We start from the raw sequence: 22,409 nt of genomic DNA, 5'->3' as shown, positions 1-22,409 counted from the left end.
TTTTATAGTACAGTACATTGATTATTGCTTTCATTTTATGGATCAAAAGTCATGTCAAATTGCTGTTTTAGAGATTGCTTTTAAAAGTCTGGAATGGATTGATCCATTTTGCATTACTGTACTTTCTATGGGAAAGTGTGCCTTGGTTTTGGAACGCTTTGGTTTTGGAGTGGACTTCTGGAACAGATTAAGTTTGAGAACCAAGGTACCACTGTAAGTCTAGATTTCATTTTGCTGACATATATATTTTCTGGCACAAAGCCATCCTGTGAGCAACATGGCCACGGGTCTCCCAAGATCCCACTCTGGCACTCTAACCGCTATGCTGCACTGCCTAGGCTTTCCCTGCGCTTGTGTGCTCTACGTTCCTGATGGCCACTGATGCAAAACAGCTTATATTTACACCTTTTGTGTGGCTGTGGTGTCTCCAACACAAGCGCATCAGATTTCACCTTTCTAAGTGGCCTGGGGTATTTGCACCGTATTTCACGATCTCCACGTTTGCAGAGCAGAGACATACAGGTGTCCTGTTTCCAGAATTTCCTAGTGATTGGGATCTCTCGAAGGGTTGCACTCTTGGGTGCTTAATTCCCAAGTCCCTTTATAGAGAGATTTGGGGTGGCAGTGACTACCACGTAATAAAGCGTGGGATGAATATGAAGCCGCTGGGAGAGATCATCAGGGGGTTTGGACTGGGTGTTCATCAATATGCTGATTGATACCCAGCTCTACCTCTCTTTCAAATCAGAACCAGTGAAGGCGGTGAAGGTCCTGTGTGAGTGCCTGGAGGCAGTTGGAGGATGGATGGCGGCTAACAGATTGAGGTTGAATCCTGACAAGACAGAAGTACTGTTTTTGGGGGACAGGAGGCGGGCAGGTGTGGAGGACTCCCTGGTCCTGAATGGGGTAACTGTGCCCCTGAAGGACCAGGTGTGCAGCCTGGGAGTCATTTTGGACTCACAGCTGTCCATGGAGGCGCACAGGTCAATTCTGTGTCCAGGGCAGCTGTCTACCAGCTCCATCTGGTACGCAGGGTGAGACCCTCCCTGCAAGCAGACTGTCTCACCAGAGTGGTGCATGCTCTAGTTATCTCCTGCTTGGACTACTGCAATGCGCTCTATGTGGGGCTACCTTTGAAGGTGACCCGGAAACTACAACTAATCTAGAATGCGGCAGCTAGACTGGTGACTGGGAGTGGCCACCGGTCTTGAAAGACCTACATTGGCTCCCAGTACATTTCCGAGCACAATTCAAAGTGTTGGTGTTGACCTTTAAAGCCCTAAACGGCCTCGGTCCAGTATACCTGAAGGAGCGTCTCCACCCCCATTGTTCTGCCCAGACGCTGACGTCCAGCACCAAGGGCCTTCTGGCGGTTCCTTCATTGCGAGAAGCAAAGCTACAGGGAACCAGACAGAGGGCCTTCTCGGTAGTGGCACCCGGCCTGTGGAATGCCCCCCCCCACCAGATGTCAAAGAGATAAACAACTACCTGACATTCAGAAGACATCTTAAGGCAGCCCTGTTCAGGGAAGTTTTTAATGCGTGACATCTTAGTGTGTTTTTTGTCTTTGTGGAAGCCGCCCAGAGTGGCTGGGGAAACCCAGCCAGATGGGCGGGGTACAAATAATAAATGATGATGATGATGATGATGATGATTATTATTATTAAATCACGGCACTGCATTTCTCTGGCGTGTTTGCTTGTTTGGGATTTACTTCTGTTCCAACCTCTCTCCTGTCTCTCTGTGTGGCATAATTGCATTCCCCAAAACTCCTGGCAAAAGCTGACTCACACTCCCCCGCCACTTCCCGTCCCCCCCCCCCCATCTGCTCCAGCCCTTGTCTGCAGCCCGGCCTGCTGGCAATTGGCAGGTAGAGCAGTAATCTAAGAGCAGCGTTCAGCAGTTGGCTCTTCTGAGCGCCGGCAGGCACCAGACAGAATCCACCTGCCTCATTGGCCTGCTACTGATTTGCCGGCCTCCAGTTCCCTTATGCACCAGCAACAGCCTGCTCAGTCCTCCTTCCTCCCTTCCTTTCCCGTAAACGTGTTTGAGATGATCACTGCTTTGCCGCCACTGCCGCCTTTGCCTCTTTCAGCACCTCTCCAAACAAGCATGGCTGTCGACAAGACTCTCCTCCGGATTCTGTAAGGTAAAGCAATCTTTGCTTAACTCAGCGCTGAGAAGAAGGGAGAGTTGAATCTGGAACCTGCATATACAATGGCTCAGGAGGAGGGAGGTGGAAATCTCAGGAATCCAGGTGGCCGGCTGCAATGATTCTTTAGGGCCCTTAAAGTGGACAAACAAGTAGTCCGGTGGTGACAGCAGAAGAAATTGTCCAGGCTCTCTGTGACCAGTTTGCATCCTGCCACAAATAGAGACTTTGCCCAGCTTTGCTGGAGTTTTGAAACCTTGGCTGGTGAGGTAAGGAAGTTCTGTTAAGAGGTGTCGCTTCAAAGTTGAGGCCTTAAGATTAAAAATTAAGAAAGGCAGCCTGGAGCATGAAAAGAGTTGGCTTAAAGCCTAACGCATGACGTGGGATGTGTATGATTTAAATCTCATAGTATGTTCTGTCTCCTACAAATGATTCACCTGCTGTCTCAGGGCTTTTCTAGTGAAACTTGAAAATGTAGAGGCTGTTCTGTGAGAAAGGTTGCCACTTCTCTCTCTCTCTCTCTCTGCCCCCACCCCCCTGCCCAGGTAGAGCTCCTGTCTCTTTCACCTGGAGAAATTCAACAGGTGAAGCTTCTGATGGCATAGAGAAGCAGTGGTGGGAAATCTGCTGAACTGACTTCTACTTAGGAGCAGCTGAGGTGGCTGATTTTAACATCAATATGGGGTGTGCGCATGAGGGTTACAGAGCCCTTCCACATTTTACCTACCTGCCTGTTGTCCTTTTGCTGCTTCACTGGAAGTGAGCTGGGCTGGGAGAAAAGTGATGGATTGTTGTTGTTGTTGTTGTTTAGTCGTTTAGTCGTGTCCAACTCTTTGTGACCCCATGGACAGAGCATGCCAGGCACTCCTGTCTTCCACTGCCTCCTGCAGTTTGGTCAAACTCATGCTGGTAGCTTCGAGAACACTGTCCAACCACTTCGTCGTCCCCTTCTCCTTGTGCCCTCCATCTTTCCCAACATCAGGGTCTTTTCCAGGGAGTCTTCTCTTCTCATGAGGTGGCCAAAGTCTTGGAGCCTCAGCTTCACGATCTGTCCTTCCAGTGAGCACTCAGGGCTGATTTCCTTTAGAATGGATAGGTTTGACTCTCAAGAGTCTCCTCCAGCACCATAATTCAAAAGCATCAGGTAATTTAACAGGGCTCAAGGTTACCTGAAGTTGTTCTTTCGAACCCAGAAGCACTGTCCCAAATTCCTGGGAGTTTCAGTTGATGGTTGTAATTATTTGCAAATGAGAGGAAACCACTCTGCGCATGCTTAGAGGCACTCTTGTATTCCATGCTTCTCAGTTTCCGGAGGGAAACCTGTCACGGAAAACTACCTACGCCTGGATTCAAATAAAAAGCCCTGATTGTATATAATAATAGGATTGCTGAAACAGGGTTATGAAATTGACTTGCACAAATTGAAGGTGTCTGCAGTGAAGCAGTCAGGCAAACACTCTGTTAAACACTGTTTAGTGAAATAGATTGGTGTAAGAGGCCCAGAGGTGTAAATGTGACTTGGCATTTGAGGCCAGTATGTTGAAGTTGAAGAGATGTCTGCAAAGGTTGCTTTGGAGTTTAGGTGCTGTTGCAGGGTCAGGGGGTATAGTTTTAACAGTTCAGTCTTATCAGTTTCAATGAAAATGTGTTAAATAACAATCTAAAGATGACTCACCACCTAAAGACTCAGAGGCCAAGCTGATCCAGAAAACTATGTTGCCGTTTGGTGGAAATTTATGTTACATATGAACAAACAACTTTTTTGAGTTTTTGTTCTAGTCCGCTCTATGTATGAATCGATTGGGTGGAATGTGTAAAATTTTATTTAACCTCAGCCCTTCTGAAAGGTGTAACCTTCCATTGTCAACAGGTCTCCGGGAAGTCCCTTTAGTTTATTATGTACCTTTGTGGAAGAACATGGGTTTAATGCTTTATGTTGTTGTGTTGCTGAGCACTTTGTGTATTGTTTGTATATTATTTTGTTATTTATTGAATAATAAATAATTTTTAGAAAGCATCTGAAGAAGACATCTGAATTTTTAGTAGCGATCTGAAGGCAGCTCTGTATCGGGAAGTTTTTCATGTTTGACGTTCTATTATGTTTTTATATATGCTGGAAGCCGCCCAGAGTGGCTGGGGAAACCCAGCCAGATGGGTGGGGTATAAAGAATAACATCCTTATTAATTAATTAATTGAATTTGTATACTGCCCTTCACCCACAGATCTCAGGGCAGTTCACAACATAAAAATACAATATAAATGCACTAATTACATGATAAAAACAAGGAGGGGGACCAATAACCCCATCCCCCCACAAATACATTAAAATATTAAAAGGGGGTATCAGCTGTTAATCAACCAAAAGCCTGGTTAAAGATGGGTGATTTCACCTGTTTTTTTCTTCGACCGACTACAGTCCCTGGGGTTGGGTGCAGCCGGCCTTTATAGGCTGGGGGTGGACCAGAGTGAAGCCTGCTCCGCTTCAGTCTGCTCCCAAGCCCCGCCCACTCACCCTGGCCGGATTGGCCAGGATTCAAATGGTGGGAAAGCCCACTAATCCGAGTGGCCGGCCCAGGGATTCCCCCAACAGCTGGCTGCCTATCCCCAGCTTTGCTCCCTGGGCATCTGAGCCTGCAACAGCCACCCACTCGGGGAAGTAGTCGTTTGGCAGTGTTTATTCTGCTTGGCCAACCTGATGCCCTCCGGATATTTTGGACTACAACTCCCATGTGGCTGCTGCTGGCTGTGGCCGATGGGAGTTGTAGTTCAAGACCTCTGGAGGGTACCATATTGGCAACAGTTGGCGTGGCCTTGGATGCAAAACCCAAGAACAGGTTTCAGTGCACAGGGATTCTATAAACTTGGATTGTGTATTACTCATTTTTGGCATCTTTCATCAAGATGTGTTGACTTTTAAAGCCCTAAACGGCCTCCGTCCAGTATATCTGAAGGAGCGTCTCCATCCCCATTGTTCAGCCTGGACACTGAAGTTCAGCTCTGAGGGCCTTCTGGCGGTTCCCTCCCTGCAAGAAGCCAAGTTACAGGGAACCAGGCAGAGGGCCTTCTTGGTAGTGGCGCCCGCCCTGTGGAATGCCCTCCAACCAGATGTCAAAGAGAAAAACAACTACCAGACTTTTAGAAGACATCTGAAGGCAGCCCTGTTTAGGGAAGTTTTTAATGTTTAATAGGTTATTGTATTTTAATATTCTGTTGGAAGCCACCCAGAGTGGCTGGGGAAACCCAGCCAGATGTGCAGGGTATAAATATATTATTATTATTATTACTACTATTATTATTATCCTTGCAGCTACTTTATGAGAAGGTAAGGCTGATCCATGCAAGGCCACCAAGCCATCCTGGAATGATGCTGTAAATGCACTGTTTTGTACTGTGAATACAGAGCCAGCAGCGCCAACAATTTCAAATTAATTAATGGGTATTAAAATACTTTGATCTTTGTGGTGCAGATGATGGACGTAAAGTGGGGAAGAGAGCATTACTTCTTCTTCTTCCCTAGGTCTCTATATGCTTTTAAAGGACCTGGGTAGAATTAATCCTGATTTAGGCGTGCAGGTCCACAGTGGTGCCACCCTAGTTTGCACTGGGTGAAACTATGCCCAATAACATACACAACTTTATCAGATGTCTTATCAAACTATGATGCAATGGACTTTGAATCATGACTAAATTTACCGGCTTGGTTTTCGGTTCCCATAGTGAAAAGATAATCCTAGATCTGAGAGCAATGTGCGTCTTTCAATCTACGCTGCAGCTACTTTTTCCAGCAGTTTTGCTGTTTGGCTGTGATATGTGAGATTCTTAGGGAAGCATCACCTATCTTTTCAAAGTCGGAGGCCTGAGTTGGAGGATGGATGGCGGCTAACCAATTGATGTTGAATCCTGACAAGACAGAAGTACTGTTCTTGGGGGACGGGGCGGGCGGGTGTGGAGGACTCCCTGGTCCTGAATGGGGTAACTGTGCCCCTGAAGGACCAGGTGCGTAGCCTGGGAGTCATTTTGGACTCATAGCTGTCCATGGAGGCGCAAGTCAATTCTGTGTCCAAGGCAGTTGTCTACCAGCTCCATCTGGTACGCAGGCTGAGACCCTACCTGCCCGCAGACTGTCTCGCCAGAGTGGTGCATGCTCTAGTTATCTCTTGCTTGGACTACTGCACTGCGCTCTACGTGGGGCTACCTTTGAAGGTGACCCAGAAACTACAACTAATCCAGAATGCGGCAGCTAGACTGGTGACTGGGAGCGGCCGCCGAGACCATATAACACCAGTCCTGAAAGACCTACACTGGCTCCCAGTACGTTTCCGAGCACAATTCAAAGTGTTGGTGCTGACCTTTAAAGCCCTCAACGGCCTCAGTCCAGTATACCTGAAGGAGCATCTCCACCCCCATCGTTCAGCCCGGACACTGAGGTCCAGCTCCGAGGGCCTTCTGGCAGTTCCCTCGCTGTGAGAAGCCAAGTTACAGGGAACCAGGCAGAGGGTCTTTTCGGTAGTGGCACCCGCCCTGTGGAACGCCCTCCCACCAGATGTCAAAGAGAACAACAACTACCAGTCTTTTAGAAGACATCTGAAGGCAGCCCTGTTTAGGGAAGCTTTTAATGTTTAATAGGTTATTGTATTTTAGTGTTCTGTTGGAAGCCACCCAGAGTGGCTGGAGAAACCCAGCCAGATGGGTGGGGTATAAATAATAAATTATTATTATTATTATTATTATTATTATTATTATTATTGACAAACGATTTTGTGGCACATATAAGTGAAGCTTGAACCTATCCATCTGTAGGAAATAGTGAATGTTTGAGGTGGGGGGGGTAGGGGGGGAGAGAGACCCATTGCCCAGTAGTTGAAGGCATTCCTTGAACCTACCTGGTGCTGTTGTAGTCTTTTGTAGTTTAATCTAGTTAAACTGCGGAACTCCCTGCCACGGGAAACAGTGGTGGCCACCAATTAAAGGTAAAGGGTAAAGGGGCCCCTGACCATTAGGTCCAGTTGTGACCGACTCTGGGGTAGTGGCGCTCATCTCACTTTATTGGCTGAGGGAGCCAGCGTACAGCGGCATAACTAAGCCGCTTCTGGTGAAACCAGAGCAGCACACGGAAATGCCGTTTGCCTTCCCGCCAGAGTGGTACCTATTTATCTACTTGCACCTTGACGTGCTTTCGAACTGCTAGGTGGGCAGGAGGCCACCAATTAGGATGGCTTTATAAGAAGATTAGACAAATTCCATCGGTGGCTACTGGCCAAGAAGGCTATGCTTTACCAATACTGTCGGAGGCAGTCAGTAATGCTTCTGAATATTAGTTGATGGAAACCGCAGGAGGGGAGAGCACTCTTGTGTTTGAATCCTGCTTGTGGGTTTCCTGCAGGCATCTGGGTTGGCCCTTGTGAGTACAGGATGGTGGATTAGATTGGCCATTAACTTGGTCCAGCAGGCTGTTCTTATATTCTTAAAATCTTTTGTGATGAAAGTCTCTGTTACAAGGAATTTTTCTTCTTCTTCTTTTTTGTTTCTTGCTGTCTTTCATTGCTCTTTACGGGTTGTTGAGTGTCTGTCAGGATACATGCAGGTTAAAGAGCTGACAAATGTGTGTGGGGATTTAAAGGCAAATCAGAAACTGATGCAGAAATGTGAACTGACTTTAAGTTAGGCAAAATGAGAAACTCGAATTTGCAGATTTGCCCATCACCACACGAAGATCGGGACGCGGGTGGCGCTGTGGGTTAAACCACAGAGCCTAGGACTTGCCGATCAGAAGGTCGGCAGTTCGAATCCCCGTGACGGGGTGAGCACCCATTGCTCAGTCCCTGCTCCTGCCAACCTAGCAGTTCAAAAGCATGTCAAGTGCAAGTAGATAAATAGGTACTGCTCCGGCGGGAAGGTAAACGGCGTTTCCGTGCGCTGCTCTGGTTCTCCAGAAGCAGCTTTGTCATGCTGGCCACATGACCCGGAAGCTGTACGCCGGCTCCCTCGGCTAATAAAGCGAGATGAGCACCGCAACCCCAGAGTCGGCCACGACTGGACCTAATGGTCAGGGGTCCCTTTACCTTTACCTTACTCGAGATCACCTGGATTGTTGCTTTTTTGTTTTGAAAGGTTATGGAGACCCTGACTGGCATGCTATGTAGCTCTGTCATTGTGTATAGAGCTGCCAGTTAAGTTAAAAAATAAAGAGAAAGGGAGAGGAAAAGAAACTTGGAGCTCCCAAGTTATACCTAGCTTCTAATTCAGCCTGAATAATACAGTGCTGTGGTAAAGAGACTGAACTATGAACTCCCTGGTTCAGATTTCAAAAGGGAAGCCTTGGGCAAATCTCTGTCCCTCAGTCTCCCATCTGTAAAATGGGGACAATAATACATGCCTGTATTACAGGGTTGTGAAGTAATATATACCAAGTGCTTTAAAAAAGCGAGATTTAAGTGCAACAACCTGTTTTAATTTTCGTACTCTCGGAAGAGTACTAGTGATGTCACATATTGGTTTACTTCAGCAGCAAAATCCTGTCATTTGGTTTATTGTTCAATTATTTTTACAAACTGGAGTTCCCAAAGACAACATAACAATTACTTAAGGCAAGTTGCCTTGTGAGAGCAGACTCCTGAAGTGGGGCCCTTTTACTCTATAGAAGTAACAATAGTGATTTGATTAATCACTACTTTAAAAATAGAACCACCTACAAAAAAAGATAGAGATGAAAGAATAAGAGAGCCACCTGGAACTTTTCATTCTTCCTTTATGCCCAAGTTAAGCTCATAAATACCAAATCACAACTATTGTGTGTGGAAAAATTCTTGCATGCCAGCACAACCCAGCCTCTGTTAATTCCCCACCAGTCATTGTCTCATATTACAAAGGTGTAAATGATCCAGATTCAAAAGTACGCTATTGAGTAATGCAGGGCAAGGTGGGGGGATTAAAAGGAAACCTTTGTCACTTTGTAAGACAACTATTTCAAATATTCTGCTTTTAGACAACTTTTAGAAAACATCTGAAGGCAGCCGTGTTCAGTGAAGTTTTTAATGTCTGACGTTTTATTATTTTTTATATTTTGCTGGAAGCTGCCCAGGGTGGGTGGGGAAACCCAGCCAGATGGGCGGGGTATCAACAATAAAATTATTATTATTATTATTTATTTCAATGAACTCTGTGTATGTCCATGCCATGATACCTCCAGTTGTCTGTTGTGACGCATTGCCCCAGTGTGATGGAGGCTTTACCTCAGAAAACGTAGTCATTTATTTTATTTGCCAATCATATGTATACATCGCCTTTTACTGGAAGACAACAGGGTGAGAACACATAAAATCAAAGTCAACGTTAAGCAATAATATGAAAACAAGCCAACAGAAATTCTGTACAGATAACCCTGGGACCGCTTTATTGTGTTCTGAGATGCTTGGGCTCAACCTTGGAGTTAATTATTTCAGATTAGATTAAAGTGCTCCTGAGCAGGTGCAGAGGTCATCTCTGTCACCATAATAGTTGCAGAGAATACGCACACCTACACATCAATGGCTACTAGCCACAAAACCTGTGTTCTGCCTCCACCAGCTCTGCTATTGCTATTACATGTAATAACAACAACATGCTATTATTATTATTATTATTATTATTATTATTATTATTATTATTAGCAATATTAACATTATTAACAGTAGTAGTGGTGCTGCCCTCAGGGCTATCATCTGACTAAGGAATATTTAGTTGATATAGAAACCTTACATAGTAACTTAAAAGGAATGCATATACAGTGGTACCTCGGGTTAAGTACTTAATTCGTTCCGGAGGTCCGTTCTTAACCTGAAACTGTTCTTAACCTGAAGCACCACTTTAGCTAATGGGGCCTCCTGCTGCCGCCGCACGATTTCTGTTCTCATCCTGAGGTAAAGTTCTTAACCTGAGGTAATATTTCTGGGTTAGCGGAGTCTGTAACCTGAAGCATATGTAACCTGAAGCGTATGTAACCCGAGGTACCACTCTACTACCAAAACCAAAATGTAGCTTTTTCAGCAGATGTGCAGTAACAGTGCTGCTGCTGCTGCGATTATGCCACACATGTGTTTGACACCTCAAAAAGCAACAACTATATTTAAGTTTTTAGAATTTGCAGATTCATTGAATCAGGTAAGAGCTGAGCTCAGTGTTCCTGAATTGGAGGGCGAGCCCTAAAATACGGATACAAACTAATGAGTCCGAGCCTTCTAGTTCATAAGACCTTTGCACTGCATCCCACGCTACTGAATTATTTTGCCTGCCCTCCTCCCCCCCACCTAAAATCTTTATTTCCCCCCCTTGCCACCTGATGGGCAAACCAGAAGCGGAGGACAATGGCCTTTCCTCCTGCAACATCTCCAGACTAACCGGGGAAGAGCCCCTTGTCTGGAGACAGGCGAGCAGCTGCCTGCCCGGGGTTTGTCTAGAGGGCAGCGGCTGCCCTGAACTGAAGCTGCAAAGGCCGCAGGAATGCGAAGAACGCCAGAGGCATGCTTGAGTGCGCAGCTTTAGAGCCCGGCGCTGAGGACAGAGGCTCGGCCGTCTTGAGCGGCAGCTTGCCATAGCAACAGTTTCTCAAGACGGATTTTTATTATCATTAAGAACTCTCACGCAGTTTAGGATAAACAGGGCAGAGGTTTAGGGCCCAGTCTAGCTTATAGGGGCAGTGCAGATTTCCCTAGACCAGCCTTTCTCAACCTGTGGGTCCCCAGATGTTGTTGTTTAGTCGTTTAGTCGTGTCCGACTCTTCATCACCCCATGGACCAGAGCACGCCAGGCACTCCTGTCTTCCACTGCCTCCCGCAGTTGGGTCAAACTCATGCTGGTAGCTTCGAGAACACTGTCCAACCATCTCGTCCTCTGTCGTCCCCTTCTCCTTGTGCCCTCCATCTTTCCCACCATCAGCGTCTTTTCCAGGGCGTCTTCTCTTCTCATGAGGTGGCCAAAGTATTGGAGCCTCAGCTTCACGATCTGTCCTTCCAGTGAGCACTCAGGGCTGATTTCCTTCAGAATGGATACATTTCATCTTCTTGCAGTCCAGGGGACTCTCAAGAGTCTCCTCCAGATATTGTTGGACTACAACTCCCATCACCCCTCGCTAGCAAGGCCAGAGCTCAGGGATGATGGGAGTTGTAGTCCAACAACATCTGGGGACCCACAGATTGAGTCCTAGATGGTAATGCTTCAGGCTGTGGGTAATGAGTTGCACAAATCCACGGCTCCTCTCCCTGCTCCTGCAAAACTCCGAGCTCCCTGCATGCAGAAGCCTAGCTTATCAGGGGAAAGCCCAGCCTTTCCCCTGAATTGCTGCTTTACTATATGCAGGGAGGCTCTGGCCCTGTGTAAGAATATCCAAAACTTGCCCCGCTATGATTTGGCTACTGAAGAAAGCATTTTGCTGCTTAAGGAAGTTTTGCTCCCTCTGGCTGTGACAGAGTAGTTATGGATAACTGTGTTTTAGTTCGTCACCACCCAACCTCTCCTGTATGCACCTATCGTTTTATTTTATGGGCTTCCTCATTTTTTGCAGAATCCCCTAATTATTAGAGGAATATAATGTGGGACAGATATTTTAGAATCAATAAATTAAATGAGATTTATTTATTTTTAATTTATGAAAACCCTTTATATTCCTCTAAAGAGAACCTTGAGTGGCTTGCTTTTTTTAAAAAAAGGTTCTATTGATTTCAGTTGTCTTGGTTTCTCATTTTTCTAAATTTAAATCAGTTCTCCACATTTTGCTGCCATTTACGGTTTTTGTTTTCATCGTTTTTACGTTTTTTTGTTTTTACGTTTGCCAGCAATTTAGGGCTAATTTCTCCTAGCAAGCACATTTTTATGTGTAATGTGCACTTTTGTCAGCAGTTTAATATAATGCATTTCTGGATGCTATTTTCACTGGTATTTTCCTTTTTTAGCCATATTTCCCGTTAATATATGCATTTTTGTAAACGTTGGTTGGAGAACTTCATCGCAAAATTCAGATAAGTGCAAATTTCGAAGGAGGGCTGTACAGTGGTACCTCTGGATGCAAACGGGATCCGTTCCAGAGTCCTGTTCGCATCCTGAAGCAAACGTAAGATGCGACTGCGCATCTGTGCATGCGTGGGTCATGTTTCGCCGCTTCTGCGCATGCGCGTGACATCATTTTGAGCGTCTGCGCTCCGTTACTTCCGGGTCGCCTCAAAAATATTTAAGCTGAAGCGTATTCATCCCGAGGTATGACTGTACAGTGGTGCCTCGCAAGACGAAATTAATCCGTTCCGCGAGTATCTTCGTCTAGCGGTTTTTTCGTCTTGCGAAGCAACCCTATTAGCGGCTTAGCGGATTAGCGCTATTAGCGGTTTAGCGGCTAATAAAGGCTTAGCGGCTTAGCTGCTAAAAGGCTATTAAAGGCTTAGCGGCTTAGAAAAAGGGGGGGAAGCGAAAAAAAATCTCAAGACTCGCAAGACATTTTCGCCTTGCGAAGCAAGCCCATAGGGAAATTCGTCCTGCGAAGCGCATTGAAAAATGGAAAACCCTTTCGTCTAGCGGGTTTTCCGTCTTGCGAGGCATTTGTCTTGCGGGGCACCACTGTATTTCAGTTCACATACTGTTTCAGAAAGTGGGGATTTGAAAGATTTGCCTTGAGATGCCAAATTTCCCCTCCATCTCTTTCCAGTTAGGCATAAACCATTAAGCAGAAGTAGACAGGAGTGAGGAGACCCCAGGCCTGAGGCTCTCTACTCCTGGCCTATGTTTTGGTTTTAGGTCAACATATAAGAGTTGACTTGGTGCCTCTGCAGGGCCACTAGGTGAGCAGCTTTTTAAACATCCAGAAATCTGGGAGGTCCGGGAGCCTGCTTCAGTTCAAGAAACAGCTTGAACCAAGATGCCCTTTCCAAGGCAGTTCCCACAAGAATTTGCTGAGTAACTGCCTCTCGAAAGGGCTGGTTCGAGACTGAGATAATAAATGAACCAACATACACCTTTTTGCCCAGTAAGTATTTCAAAGGACTTCCTTGTTCTTCTCCTTTTAAACACATATTTGATACAAGGGTGGTGGAAAACCCTCAAGATAATGTTTGGCTGCAGGAAATCCTTGCTAAGGACCACTTCAGACACGAGCTTCAAACTTAAATACAAGCTTGGTACCACATAACAGGGCATGGCAAACTGCAGCCTGCTGCCTCTAACGGTACCCTTGTCCAAATACAGTGGTACCTTGGTTCTCAAATGCCTTGGTACTCAAACAACTTGGAACCCAAACACTGCAAACCCAGAAGTAAGTGTTTCGGTATGCAAACTTTTTTCGGAAGCTGAACGTGCTCCGTTTTGAGTGTTACGCTTCCGATTTGAGTTTTACACTGAGGTCTGTCTGTTTTTGCTATTTATTTTGCATTTTTGTTTTTGTGTGACTGTGTGGAACCCAGTTCAGCTGCTGATTGATTGTTTGACTGCAGTACATCATTTATTGCGTTCATTTTATGGATCCATGGTCTCGTTAGATACCGTATTTTTCGCCCTATAAGACGCACCGGCCCATAGGACGCACCTAGTTTTCAGGGGGGGAAATCAAGGAAAAAAATATGATTTCCCCCCCGCAGCTCTGGGAGCAGCGGACAGGCTGCACGCAGCCTGTGCGCTACTCCAAGACCTTCTCCCTGCTTTTGCGGGAGGTGGCGGAATTCCCCCACCTCCCGCAAAAGCCCACAGGAGCCCCACTTGACTCCTGCGGGCTTTTCGACTAGGAGGGAGAAGGGACTGAAACGGCCAGTCAGTCCCTTCTCCCTCCTTGGGGAAAAGCCCCCAAGAGCCGCTTGCTCTTTAAAGGGTGCACCGCTCCTGCAGGCTTTTCTAGGAGGTTGGGGAATTCCCCCACCTCCTAGAAAAGCCGCGGAGCCCCTTTAAAGAGCGCACGGCTTTTGCCTGCTTTTGCGGGAGGTGGGGGAATTTCCCCATCTCCCGCAAAAGCCCAAAGGAGGGTTGGAGAGCAGCGGCAAGGCGTCGCGCGCCTTCCTGCTGCCCCCCATCCTCTGGGGCTGGCGATGGGGGAAGCGCTGCTTTCCCCACCGCCAGCCTCAAACCCGGGTTGGAGAGCAGCGGCAAGGCGTCGCGCGCCTTCCTGCTGCCCCCCATCCTCTGGGGCTGGCGATGGGGGAAGCGCTGCTTTCCCCACCGCCAGCCTCAAACCCGGGTTGGAGAGCAGCGGCAAGGCGTCGCGCGCCTTCCTGCTGCCCCCCATCCTCTGGGGCTGGCAATGGGGGAAGCGCTGCTTTCCCCACCGCCAGCCTCAAACCCGGGTTGGAGAGTAGCAGCAAGGCGTTGCGCGCCTTCCTGCTGCCCCCCATCCTCTGGGGCTGGCGATGGGGGAAGCGCTGCTTTCCGCACCGCCAGCCTCAAACCCGGGTTGGAGAGTAGCAGCAAGGCGTCGCGCGCCTTCCTGCTGCCCCCCATCCTCTGGGGCTGGCGATGGGGGAAGCGCTGCTTTCCTCCACCGCCAGCCTCAAACAGCAGACTCTCCTGGCTTCAGCGGAAGCAACGCGAAGCCTCCGGAGCGCAGGCTTCGGAGGCTTCGTGTTGCTATCGCTGAAGCCAAGGAGTCTGCATTCGCCCCATAAGACGCACCCACATTTCCCCTTCATTTTTGGAGGGGAAAAAGTGCGTCTTATAGGGCGAAAAATACGGTAGTAAAATTCATGTTAAATGGCTGTTTTAGGGGCTGTTTTTAAAAGTCTGGAACGGATTAATCCATTTTGCATTGGTTTCTGTGGGAAAGCGCACCTTGGTTTTGGAACGCTTTGCTTTTCGAATGGACTTCCAGAACGGATTAAGTTTGAGAACCAAGGTACCACTGTATGGTTTTAGGCCACCTTATTTTGTGTACAGTATTACATTTCTATTCTCGAAGCAGAGGTAGTTTCCTGCTTGCTTATTTTATCTTAGTTTATCAAGGGTGCTGAGGGGAGACCCCTATTCCTCTCACAGAGCTAAAATTACCAAAGTTCTCTGGGAAGAAGGATTGACTATTAACCATTCTATTAAACCATTCTGGGAATTATAGCTTTGTGAGAGGAATAGGGGTTTCCAAATAGCTCTCATGATGCTTAACATTTCCCAGGAGTCTTTGGGGGAAGTCATGATTGTCAAATGTACAGTCATGTAATTGCCTGATGCGGCTGTGATCTTTGGAAGGGTAAAAACAGGGTGTTTTTTTTTGGATTCTAGGTTTCATTTTATTGTAATGTAGGGCTGCCATAGCTGAGATTCATCTGTCGAAGATGGCATCCGGGTGAAATTTCCGATAATTGGTCAAAGTGTCCTAAAAAAGAGCTTTAAAACTTCAACAACTCACCCCCCCCCCAAGAAAAGCTTAACAACTTTGCTTTAAAAAGCTCGACAACTTTTGTGTCTGGATTTTCACTTTTTGAAATATGGCAACCCTATAAATGTTTCATTCCTGTCGTTCAGCACACAGAACTTTCCAAGGCAGCTAACAAGCAATGTCGTAATTAAATCACAGCAAATAATATAAAAACATGATGAGTAATCATTATGAGTAATCATTTGGCCCCTGGGCATGAAATTCCCTATCCTTGTTTTAAAATCGTTACTTCAACTTCCATCTTATTGTCAGCCCTGGGGGGAAAAAATCAGATTTCATACTCTGATGAATTCTGATTCAAAGCATGCCTTGTCCAAATGTATAAACGCTGGATTATAGTTTATTCAGAAATAGGCAGGGAAAACATCAAGGAAATAAATATGTAATGAGAACACTACTGGGAATTTTTCTCCATGCCTTTGTTTGACCTCTGAAATATCTCTTGCATTTGGAGGATAGAAAGCCTCATTGAAATATTTGAAATTCAGCATCTAGAACAAAAATGTGCCTTGATCATCAGAAAGCACAGATAATTTTAGTGCAAGATGATAGTGCCTTAAGCAATATATTGGAGATACTCTCTCTAATCAACAGGTAATCATTATCACCCGATGGCTGTCAGTTTGCAGAAGGCAAATTGCTCCTGTCTCAGGTTTCTGAGAATTATTTGCCCTGCACACTGGGCGGAAAGTAAAGGAAATCGGTTGGTGCTTTCAACTTGCAGGTATCTTTGACTGTCATGAGCAGAAAGCCAAAGAATGTCATCATTACAGGGAAACTAACATGAGAACCTGCTCCTCTGCCCTGACTGACAAAAGAGTCACAATTTGGTAATTTCCTTTTATTGAAAGAAAATGTTCTGTAAAGAATGTGTCTGCCAATCCACAGGTTTCCGCCATTATAATAGGGGCATTTCATCTAGGAGTAAAAATGACAATTGACTCTGAAATGCTGGTTTACGCCCTGGCTCGGTGCAGGAAAAACTTGCATCTTCAACAGAGGCATAAAGCTTCTGTTCCAATTCATCCTTCTGTTCTCACCCAAACCCTCTTGACGAACCTTGTGGGGAATTTCACTTGCATGACGATAGCATATTCGTTCATGAACGTCAGAGAGACAGACCCTTGAACATGTTCCAGTTGGCTTCAAAGGACTTAGTGTGTGCCTAGATGTTAAATAATGGTGGCTGGAGATGCCTTAAAAATATCTGCTTGGAGTTTTATGAAGAAAAATCTACAGGGGATGGGGGTTGGTCAAGGTTTTGAAAATGGTATAGATGCAATTTATTCAAAACAAAAGGCTAAATTAATTGTGAACAATGTAGTGACGGAAGAATTTAAGATAGAGAAAGAAACACGACAAGGTTGCCCAATCTCTCCATTACTTTTTATATCGGTCCTGGAAGTTCTTTTAAACATGATTAGGAGGGACCAAACAGTTAAAGGTATACAAGTTGGAGCTAAACAGTACAAACTGAAAGCATTTGCTGATGATCTGGTATTGATATTACAGGAGCCAGAATCTAGTACCAACAGAGTACTGGAACTGATCCAAGAATTTGGACAAGTAGTGGGATTTAAGTTGAATAAGATGAAAACTAAAGTTTTAGAGAAAAATTTAACAGTGACGGAGAGAGAAAGGTTTCAGAAGGAGACAGGATTAACATTGGTTGGCAGGAGCTGGGACCAAACACTGGGAGCTCACCCCGTCACGGGGATTCGAACCGTCCACCTTCTGATTGGCAAGCCCTAGGCTCTGTGGTTTAACCCACAGTGCCACCTGCGTCCCTGCTTTACCTTAGGGCATCCCTAAAGAGTAAATGTTGGATAAATGTTGGAGTGTATGGAGTTATGCGACCCCCAAGCCTAAGAGATAACTATGCAAGCTTTAGAAGGTATCTGGAGGCAGTCCTGTATCGAGAAGCCTTTTAATGTTTCATGTTTCGTTATGGTTTTATATATGTTGGAAGCAGCCAAGAGCAGCTTGGGCAACCCAGTCAGATGGGTGGGGCATAAATAATAAAACTTATTATTTGGGGTTTCTTAGTTCTAGGCCTCCCTCTTTTTCTAGGCGAATGCAGTGCCTTTGAAAGGCCCTCACGGTGTTATGAATGAGCAAGGTTGGAAAACCATGCTGTTTTCTTAAAGGCCATCTTATCTGATGGTCTGCATTCCTGGCTACTTCTTTCTTCTTTGCTAAGGCTGATGGGGGTGGGGTGGCAGGGTAGAAGAGACAGCTTTCTAAGTCATAATTTCTTGACTTTTTTTTTTTTTTGCATTTTGCAGCTGAAGTTGTTGTTTAGTTGTTTAGTCGTGTCCGACTCTTCATGACCCCATGGACCACAGCATGCCAATCACTCCTGTCTTCCACTGCCTCCCACAGTTTGGTCAAACTCATGCTGGTAGCTTCGAGAACACTGTCCATCCATCTCGTCGTCTGTCATCCCCTTCTCCTTGTGCCTCCATCTTTCCCAACAGCAGGTTCTTTTCCAGGGCGTCTTCTCTTCTCATGAGGTGGCCAAAGTATTGGAGCCTCAGCTTCAGGATCTGTCCTTCCAGTGAGCACTCAGGGCTGATTTATTTCAGAATGGATCAGTTGGATCTTCTTGCAGTCCATGGGGCTCTCAAGAGTCTCCTCCAGCACCATAATTCAAAAGCATCAATTCTTCGGCGATCAGCCTTCTTTATGGTCCAGCTCTCACTTCCATACATCACTACTGGGAAAACCAGAGCTTTAACTATATGGACCTTTGTTGGGAAGGTGATGTCTCTGCTTTTTAAGATGCTGTCTAGGTTTGTCAGCATAGAATCATAGACTAGGAAAAAAACCCCAAGGGACATCTGCTCCAACTTCCTGCAATACAGGAATCACAGCTTAAGCATCTGTGGCAGATGGCAGATGGCCCCCAAAAGGTTGCCCAAGAGATAACGTGGCCCTTGAGCTCCAAAAGTGTCCTTGACTCTGCCCTGAACTGAAGGTTGGGGGAAGGAGGTTGAAACTAACGAGTTCCACTCCAGGTGGAAAAATCTGATAGGACGGCTTTGAAATCTTGATTCCTCTAGGCTGCCACTCATGTAACATAATACAGTCATTTAAGGAGAGCTGCTATTAGAGGTTTGCTTTGTGCTCCCATTTTCTTTTCCAGTGCTGTGTTTACAAATGGTGTTTGAAGTTGCAAATAAATCACAATCTGCTGGGTCACGGACTAGTTTTTCAGTCCAGATATGTGAGCGTGTTTTTATGAAGCAATCTAAGGAGTGGGGGGAAGCCTTGTTTGTTCTGTATGAAGCTGCTGGGCAGATTTGTGTCTCTGGTTGGGCAAAGAATCAGAGAAGAGCAAAAAAGGGAGTTTGCTTGCTTTTATCTGCCCAAATTAATGCTCTTCATTTTTCCAAGAGCGCAGAATGTTATTTGTAAGTGGGTTGGAACAGTGTGCTTGACTAGAAGTTGTTTAAAGAACGACCATGCAGTTACTCTTTTATATAATTATTACCTACTCACAGTGAAAGAGGCATAGCTGACTAATTAAGTTAAGGTGTTCCACAGTGTAAACTAGATTTATTTAATGGATTTCATAGAATTGTATCTCTCAGTGGCATGACAATATCATATAAGTGCAGAATTTGGTACTGAGCATAGAATTTAGCATCCTGATAAGATACATTCACTAAAGAAAACTAAAAATATTCTAGCCCTTATGAAGGCAAAAACAACCTTTAAAAGTAGGAGGTGAAATCTCATAAAGCATTTGAGTAGTTTTGAAGAGGTGGGGAACATCAGGCCTCATCCCTCCAGGTCTCTTTGTTCAATCCTTGAGACTTCCTATTCACTTTTCAATTTAATTCAAGATGGGGTTCTTATCACGCCATTTTTATTGAGGCTTCAAGACTGGTTCTGAGACTTCGGTGTGGTCAGAAGCTGCAGGGAGAATGAGTGATGGAGGCACCTTTACAACAATCTGCAGTCCAGCTAGAGGTGGAGAATCGCTGCTCATAAAATGGTTCTAATGTTTGCAGTTCTTGTAAATTGCAGCTAGGTGTCACTATAGTGGTATTTGCACAGCAAATGATATTGCAGCAGGACATACTGGAAAATGAAACGTTACCATGCAGAACATGCTAACCAGGATTGGCTGGCTGGTTGGCATCTGTCTGTCTTGGGAGACAATGGAGGAGTGCACCTTTGGAGGTAAAGTCAAACCGTTGGAGAATTACAGTGCTTCTGTGGCTGGAGAAACCAATACAGGAGAGACAAGTTTTGTTGCAGCTGGGGCAGACGAACGCATCAGTTTGTGCGTCTGCAGATGCACCATGGCGTTTCTTCTCTCTGCGCTCCTCCCAGCGGTCATTCTTCCTCTGGTCACTGCTGTGGACACACAACATGCCTGTCTCCATGCACTGCAGTCATCTGTAAGGGATTCCTACAGGGCAGGGTTGATGTTGGCAGCCTTCATGTCATGTTTGCAGACATCTTTGTAGCATAGAGTTGGTCTGCCAACGGGCCTGGTGCCAGAAGCCAGTTCCCCGTAGAGAACGTCCTTGGGGATCTTGCCATCTTCCATTCTGGGGACATGTCCAAGCCAGCGTAGATGTCACTGAGACTTGAAACAACCTGTACATTTATTCTTGTTGGCGCAGAAAGAGAATCTCTTCTGGTTCTGTTGACGAGAGAAGACTATGGAAAAGGGAAGCAAACCTACGTGGCTCTTTGATACAGTTACATACGCTTCAGGTTACAGACTCCGCTAACCCAGAAATAGTGCTTCAGGTTAAGAACTTTGCTTCAGGATGAGAACAGAAATCGTGCTCTGGCGGTGCGGAGGCAGCAGGAGAACGCATTAGCTAAAGTGGTGCTTCAGGTTAAGAACAGTTTCAGGTTAAGAACGGACCTCCGGAACGAATTAAGTACTTAACCCGAGGTACCACTATACTTACATAACTCACCTGCTGATACATGTTCTTGTAACAGAAACATCTCTTTCCCAGCCTTACTCCTTAAGCTTTGGGAGAAAAGCAATGACAAATCCAGACAGCATCCTAAAAAGCAGAGACATCACTTTGCCAACAAAGGTCTGTATAGTCAAAGCTATGGTTTTCCCAGTAGTGATGTATGGAAGTGAGAGCTGGACGATAAAGAAGGCTGATTGCCAAAGAATCCATGCTTTTGAATGATGGTGCTGGAGGAGACTCTTGAGAGTCCCATGGACTGCAAGAAGATCCAACCTCTCCATTCTGAAGGAAATCAGCCCTGAAGGACAGATCCTGAAGCTGAGGCTCCAGTACTTTGGCCACCTCATGAGAAGAGAAGACTCCCTGGAAAAGACCCTGATGTTGGGAAAGAGGGAGGGCACAAGGAGAAGGGGACGGCAGAGGATGAGACGGTTGGACAGTGTTCTCGAAGCTACGAATATGAGTCTGACCAAACTGCAGGAGGCAGTGGAAGACAGGAGTGCCTGGCGTGCTCTGGTCCATGGGGTCACGAAGAGTCGGACACGACTAAACAACTAAACAACAACAACAACTCCTTAAGCTTAGATTTGGTCCACCTTCCCCTGTGTGTTCTGCCTGCATCTCTAATGTTGGGGTGGCATTGGTTGTTGTTTTTTTGCTGAGCTATTCTTAGGTATTTTAACCTTTGTGACTGAATACAAGCCCTGGGGTGAAAGGTGTCCAATTCTCCACCTCCCTTTTGTCCTAGGAGAAGCCTGTAAAGGGTAGCAAAACAAGACTGAGTGACCTGACTCATGGTGGTTTGGTCGTTGTTGACGAAGCAAATAAGGAGCAACTATTAGGACTGTTTAAATAAATTTTACAGTACAGTGAATTTCTGAGCAGGATTCGAACTATGAACATCAGAAGGAATTAGAGATGATTGTATTATTGTCATGATATAAGAGAGAGAAGATAAGGCCAGAGGAGGAAAAAAAACCACCTTGGAAAAATGGGATGGGAAGTTGACAAAACAAAAGAAAAATCTATTATGTATAGGAATGTGTATGTGAAATTTTCAGAAATGTAATAAAACGTAACGGAAAAAAGAGCAACTATTAAGATACATATTTCAGATGCTTTTCATGACCTTTGGCAAAGCTTTTCATTCTCTGAGAGTCTGTATACTAACTTTCCCCATCTTTTGTCAGTTCGGACTCGTGTTTGTTCTTTGGGGCAGGGACTGGCTCTTTACGTGTGTACACAATCAACTTTTTGTCATAAGAGGTTTCTAGCTACCGTCGTGACCTCTTAGTGCAACTGCGTTACACATATAGGGCTGGGGCTGGCTATCCAGCCAAGACTAGAGGCTGGAAAAGGGGGGGGGGGTTCATCCCCTTTGGAAAATCAGATCAAGATTCTTATTCTGGAAGTGTGGTCCAGAGAAAAAAGTTTGAGAACCACTGGTGTAGACAGTTCTGAACTAGATAGAGCAATAGTCTAACTTGGGACTGAGCTACATAAAGAAAAATCGCTTGATATGCATTGTTGATGCATTCTAACACTGTGAGACCAGATGGCGCTGTGGAGTTCAGTTTTTCCTTACCCGGTTTCTCATACAAAGTTTGCAGTGTGTTTAACTGGAACGCTTTTTGATGCGTCTAGATCCAGCCTTGGTATGAGGCCGTTTCCAATGCCCCCTCAATTATTGCTGTCTGAATGAAAGCACTAGGCTGTTCTTCCCATATAGCTCCCAGAATCTATAGCTTGTAATGAGTGTAAAAAGACTCTGAGATAATACTGATAAACATTTCAGATTTCCTTTACTGGACAAGTGTCAGTCACCTTCTGGAAAACTTATCCGGTAGGTTTCCTTAAAGAAACAAGGGCAGCTCTCATTTTCCTTCTACCAGTCATTAACGTGATTCCCCCCCCCTTTTTTTTTACATTTTAAAC

The 22,409-nt window shown here is 45.7% G+C and overlaps 1 protein-coding gene across 2 annotated transcripts in view; it reads left to right on the top strand.

Annotated features, from left to right (window-relative positions):
• The window catches only part of SHROOM3 (shroom family member 3), a 219,931-nt gene that overhangs the window by 54,955 nt on the left and 142,567 nt on the right, over positions 1 to 22,409 (top strand). Inside the window, exon 1 of one of the 2 annotated variants that reach the window (XM_081206902.1) lies at positions 2,054 to 2,149. The exons of the other annotated variant lie outside the window; for it this stretch is intronic. The gene's annotated coding sequence lies outside the window, so the exon portion shown is untranslated. Of the gene's footprint in view, positions 1 to 2,053; positions 2,150 to 22,409 lie in introns of those variants that run through there. 2 annotated transcript variants of the gene reach the window in all.

Source organism: Podarcis bocagei, assembly GCF_964188305.1.
Source record: "Podarcis bocagei genome assembly, chromosome: 9".
NCBI lineage: Eukaryota > Metazoa > Chordata > Lepidosauria > Squamata > Lacertidae > Podarcis > Podarcis bocagei.
This window is presented reverse-complemented; position numbering and strand designations above follow the sequence as displayed.